Source organism: Echinops telfairi, unplaced genomic scaffold, assembly GCF_000313985.2.
Source record: "Echinops telfairi isolate 266 unplaced genomic scaffold, ASM31398v2 ScPeMD7_7462;HRSCAF=8500, whole genome shotgun sequence".
Lineage (NCBI taxonomy): Eukaryota > Metazoa > Chordata > Mammalia > Afrosoricida > Tenrecidae > Echinops > Echinops telfairi.
This window is the reverse complement of record NW_022111362.1, coordinates 2,705,022-2,711,192: the sequence shown is the minus strand read 5'-3', so window position 1 is coordinate 2,711,192 and position 6,171 is coordinate 2,705,022.

The window sequence follows — 6,171 nt, the reverse complement described above, 5'->3', positions numbered from 1 at the left end:
CCATCGCTGCAGCTGATGCAGCACCGTATCACCCTGCGGGGTTCCCTCATCTGCACCGACCCTCTACTTTACTGAGCGCCACAGCCAGGGCCTTATCCAGCGAGTTCCTCGAAGGCAGACATCTGAGAAATGCGTTCTCATGGCTGCCACTAAAGGGCAGGGGGGCGTGGGAGCAGCCCTGCGCTGCATTTGTTGAGACTGTCCTGTGAGCTGTGACATACTGGCATGCCCAAACCAAGACCACCCTGCTTTAAATGCAGCCTCTGAATTGACTAGCTTTGTGAGCTTCTGCCCAGCTAAAATCTGACTTTGTCATGTAAATCAAACCTCTTCCAGAGTGCACTGCACCCAACTGCTGATCTTTTGTGTCATAATTCCGCACAGTATAGATAGATACTATCAGATTCAAGGTCAAATTCTCAATTAGACAGGCTGAACACCAGGGGATGGAGGCATATAACCTGGCGGCAGAGGTTTCCTGTCAGCTTTGGTGTTCTCATTTGCATGTGGTGTACATGTCCACTCGTTCCCAAAGGCTGCGGTGAGGATTAAGAGCTGTTATAAAACCCCTACCATGTGTGCAGTAAATGGTAATTGGGCGATGCAAATGTTTGAGTGTTTAGCAAAAGTTTGGTGGCTCAAATCCACTAAGGGTAAGGTGACCAGACATCCCGCTTTTGGTGGGACAGTCCCGATTTTTGGCGTTTTAAAAGAGTCCCGATTTTTGGAAAGAATGCACGACAAGCTAGGGAACAGTCTATTTGATCCATATAGACCAAATTTTTAATCAAGAAGCCCCCCCTCCGCCCCCCCATCAATGGTGTCCCACTTTAAATCTGGTCAATCTGGTCACCTTAACTAAGGGGTACCTCAGAAGAAAAGCCTGGCAAACTACACCCCAAAAGTAACCAAACCCAAACCCAAAGCACTACCACTAAGTTTAGCACAACTCACTAAACTCAATATAGGATTTCCAGAGCTGTACAGCTTTATGGAGCAGATAGGCTCATCTTTTCCCCGTGGAGCAGCTGGGGAGTTTGAACCACTGGCCTTGCAGTTAGTAGTGCAATGTCCAATGTTTACCCGACAGTATCACCAGGCCTCCTTCCAACAGGTAACAGAAATTGAAAATTCCATGGATCGCAGTGCTGATACACATGGGGTCAATACCAGCAGAGTTTATTTGTTTTTGTTTATTTGTAGTTTTAGTTATTTATGATTTTATTGATTATGTATTTGTTGTCACTCTTATTGTTACCAGACATCTAAAACTGTGGCCCTCACAGAACGCTGGGTCACCGAATCCTGAATCTTCCAGGTGCACAGCATGCTTCAGAGGCTGCGTCGGTGAGATCCCATGTGGAAACTCCACTGGGCAAACTGCCTCTACCTCAGACACCTTGTCACCTGAGGACTGAAGTTAATAAATACAAGGTGTCTGGGGAAGTGGCAGACAGCTGTGCCAAGATTGTTGTGGGTGGATAAACAGAGTCTTGCTACGTCAGTGTGCTATAATGGGCAAATAAATAAAACTGTGGCGCTTAGTTTAATCAGGAGACAAGTACTTGTCATCTATGGTAGGCAATATTGATTATAAAGTAGACCTTACTTTCAAAGGGGATTTATGCTAATGCAGGAAGGAGAAGTGGTAATGTTAGAAAGTAGAGATTAAGAGTGTTAAGTCAATAACTTGGGGGGGAAATGGAGACGTCAACAAGAGAAACAAACACAAGGGGAGGAGACCTCAGATAGCGGCTTGCCCTCTTGTGACCCTGGGGCAGCGAGCCCAGAGCTCAGGTGGAGTATGGCTGAGTCTTGGCAAAGGCTTAGTAGGCCTCACTCTAGGGCAAACTGGAAATGGGCTCCTCACTGTGAGAAGGAATCTGTGGGAAGAATTTGGTTACTAACTAAGAGGATGGTTGCTTGCCCCACCCATAATGAACTTGATGGTTACAAGAAATGGTACTCCCTTCTAATAATGGTATGTCGAGAAAACCTACTGTAAATCAGTAAATAGTAAATCAAGTAAGGTACAAAGGATTAATTTGGGTCTGTGCTTGGGAGCTCCTGTCTGGGTTGACTTTGGGCAGGAACAATGTAAGTAAACCTGGTGTTCAAGTTTATAGCGTGACCACCTATACTATTGGATGACCGGCCTGCTCAGTTTTCTACAGCAAGGCAGCCAGCCAGGGGGAGAGGACATCGGATCTGGAGTTCAACCACATGGCATCTGCGTGGCCAGGAACAAATCATGACACCTCTTTATCTCGGAAGTCAAGTTACTGTCTCTTAGCTACAGAGGCTAACAAACCCCACAGTAAGCAGGTAATATGGCAGGCTGTGGGCTCAATTCCTAAGAGTCAAAGGCCAACATCCAGAGTGAGCAAAAAGTTAGAGAGCCTTGCCAGGACATCCATTGATACAACATAAATTACAAAGCAGGTACATAAGCAAATGTGGTGAAGAAAGCTGATGAAGCCCAGCTATCAAAAGATATAGTGTCTGGGGTCTTAAAGGCCTGAAGGTAAACAAGTGGCCATCTAGCTTAGAAGCAACAAAGCCCACATGGAAGAAGCACACTAGCCTGTGTGATCACGAGGTGTCGAAGGGATGAAGTATCAGGCATCAAAGAACAAAATGAGGGGGCAGTGTGGGCTGGGGACCCAAAGCCCATCTGTAGGCAACTGGACATCCCCTTATGGAAGAGTCACAGGAAGGAGACGAACCAGTCAGGGTGTGATGTAGCAATGATGAAACATACAACTTTCCTCTAGTTCCTAAATGCTTCCTCCCTGCCCCCACTATCATGATCCTAATTCTACCTTACAAATCCGGCTAGACCAGAGGACGTTCACTGGTACAGATAGGAACAGGAAACACAGAGAATCCGGGACAGATGATCCCTTCAGGACCAGTGGTGACAGTGGGGATACTGGAAGGGTGGAGGGAAGGAGGGGCAGAAAGGGGGAACCGATTACAAGGATTTACATACAACCCCCTCCCTGGGGGACGGGCAACAGAAAAGTGGGTGAAGGGAGACGTTGGACAGTGTAAGACATGACAAAATAATAATAATTCATAAATTATCAAGGGTTCATGAGGAAGGGGGAGCAGGGAGGGAGGAGAAAAATGAGCTGATACCAAGGACTCAAGTAGAAAGCAAATATTTTGAGAATGATGATGGCAACAAATGTATAAGTGCTTGACACTGGAAGTATGTATGGATTGTGATAAGAGTTGTATGAGTCCCCAATAAAATGATTTTTTTCTTAAATGAAAAAGTAAAGCTGGAAAAAAAAACTTAAACTTACTGCCATTGAGTCAATTCTGACTCAGGACGACCCTGTAGAACAGGGTAGACGTGTCTGTGGGTTTCTGAGACCATAACTCTTTAAGGGAATAGAAAGCCATATTTTTCGAACTGCTGACCTTGAGGTTAGCAGCCCAATGTGTAACCACTATGCCACCAGGGCTACCATTGGGGCTTCAAACGTTAGTGGGGGAAATTCCATTGTCTTTTAAAATTCCATTTTCCCAAGAGACTTTGAAGGCCTATCATATATTCAATACAGGACCCACTTCTGAATCAGGACTGTGACCTAAGCATAGTCATCCCAGCCTAATCTCCTGACATCAGATCTGGGTTGGTCACATCAGACCACATCACGCAACATAATCATATCATTGCATAACTGATACATTACATCATTACATAGCTGCCAAGCGAGAGACTCATGGCCCAGGTAAGTTGACTCACAACCTTTACCATTACAAATACCTAAAAGCATGTCAGGTACACAGCAGGCGCTCAAATAATAACCGTGGAATGAATGAGTAAACTGGGATGCCAATGCTCTAACAAGTGCTGTCTGTCTCCTGTTCACATTTTAGGGCCCTGTGCCTCTTCCACAGTTGTTTCTCTGTGGACAGCTGAGTTTTACCTTCTTAGCATGTCATCCTTAGTTCCTGGGCTGTCCAGATCATTGTGGACAAGACCGGCCAGTACAGATAGCCGACCTCCTCACATTGTGGGAGGCTGTGCCCAGGCAGTCTGTAGAAAAGCCAGGCAACTGAATGGCTGCTCTTTTGAGTCCTGCCATGTTGTGCAGCAGGTCAAGATTACACAGGTTTCCTTTAGAATTCCGCTTCACTTTCCAGACCACGCCCCACCCCCAGGCCTCTTTCTGGCCCTTCACTATCCTAGGCCTCAGTGGAAGCCCCACTCCCATCCCATGCCATGCCCTTGGTTCTGAAAACTGGCTGTAAGAGGTGGAAGCACTTATTCTGGCTTCATGAAGGGCTGGGGTGCCATTGGAGAACGCGCTCGGAGAGCTCAGGCACTGCAGTGACTGATTGTCGCAGAGCCCCATTCCAGGCTAAGATCGTCACACAATGGGGGAAAAGAGTGGGCAGTGTGAACTTGCCCAGAGACGCCTAAGAATGAGCCCAGTGATTGGAGCTGCTAGATGGTATTGTCATGAATCCACTCGATGGCCACTGGGGAAGGTAGCGCTGGCGGCTCCGTTCTGAGGTCCTCCTCAGGAGCCTCTCTTCCCGGCTCCCTGTTGGCAGCCCATGAGAGAAACTCTTCCAAGCCACAAGCCCCTCAAACAGAACAACAGAGACGAAGCCTTCTCTAAGGACCACTGTCCTACTTGTAGCCCAGGAGGTGACAATGGGCACTTGACTCTGGCAATGGTCTCGGCCTTCATGGAAACCCCAGCCCTTACCTACCGTGGTAACTTAACCACTTACCAACTTAACCCAACCCTCCTGGAAGACCTCTCCAGGCCAATGGAATTGAAGCACCACAGGACAGCATGGCATTCCTTAGAGTGTACACAGGGCCACCTGTGGACAGCTCTTGTCACCATACTGGCCCTGACTTTGTCTTTCTGTCTTTCTAGGATGTTCAGGGCCTGGCACATACACAGTTGACTCTGACTCATGGTGACCTTATGTACAACCGTCAGACGAGGCTAAACTGGTTCTAAATCCTGAATGAAACATCACCTGAGCCTGGGTCACCCTCCTGATCACTGACTTACTGGAATTCCCCATCAAGGTTATTGTGCTAACCCCATCTCACTAAGGTTTCACTCACCCTCTCCAGCCCTCCACGCCAGTAAACATGCTGTCCTCCTCCAGTGATGGATCCACATTTTGTTATGATCCAAATGGGTTTCATTAGCTACTTTCTGGAAGCAAATCAAAAGGCCTGTATTTTCAGCCTGTCTTAGTCCAAAAGTTCTGCTGATATCTGTCCACTATCAGTGACTCTATAAGTATTTGAAAAAACAGTGCCATAACTTCCAGAATCTTATCAATATACAAATCACCACAATATGACAAATTAAAATGGGTGGTGGGACATACAGGGGGTGCTCTGAAAATATGACTGCTGAATGAATCTTACAGAAAGAGCACTGAGAGTCAAGAGAGGGCTTCTGACAATAGACAAATGCTTGGCCTTCTCTAAGACTCAGACCTTTCATCTGCACAGTGGTGATCAGAACTTATAAACTACTGGTCCACAGGTCTCATACCTAATAAGGCTGTAGTTGCATGATTTATAGCTCATTCAGTGTGTAATTTTAAAATTGGTTGCCAACATTTAAAAGTTGTGAGATTTCATGTAGCACCAAATCTTTAGCTCTTACTGGAAAATTGTGAAGACTTGCCTACACAGGGCCCAGATTCCTACAAGCAACACTGGTCTGGACTGGGCAGCAGCTGCCCCTTTAATTGGGACGTCCACCAGACATGTGGCCATATTGCTCCTCCCCTCACTCCTGTAGTCTAGTCTAGTATGCTTCATTCATTTATACCACCGAGCTGGGCCTGTAGGTGTGATTTTGCAATCCCTGAACATGATCTCTGAGCTCAGCACAGCCTAGCTATTCTTTGGCTCTGTGAGACCCGCAGGCAGTATTACAGGATTTTCAGGTGACAAAAATCATTAACACGTTGGGTGAGAAGCCATTTGAGCATAGTGGAGAGAAATGCTGCTGCTTCTGAGGATGACACTAAATCTATAAATAGCTCTGAAGCCAGGGGAATGCTGACACCTGCCTGATCTCACCTGAACCAGGAGCTCTCGAGGGCTGGGCATGTTTTCGGTCATGGCTCCGCCTAGTCCCTTCTCCGGATATCACTCAGGATATCAGATGT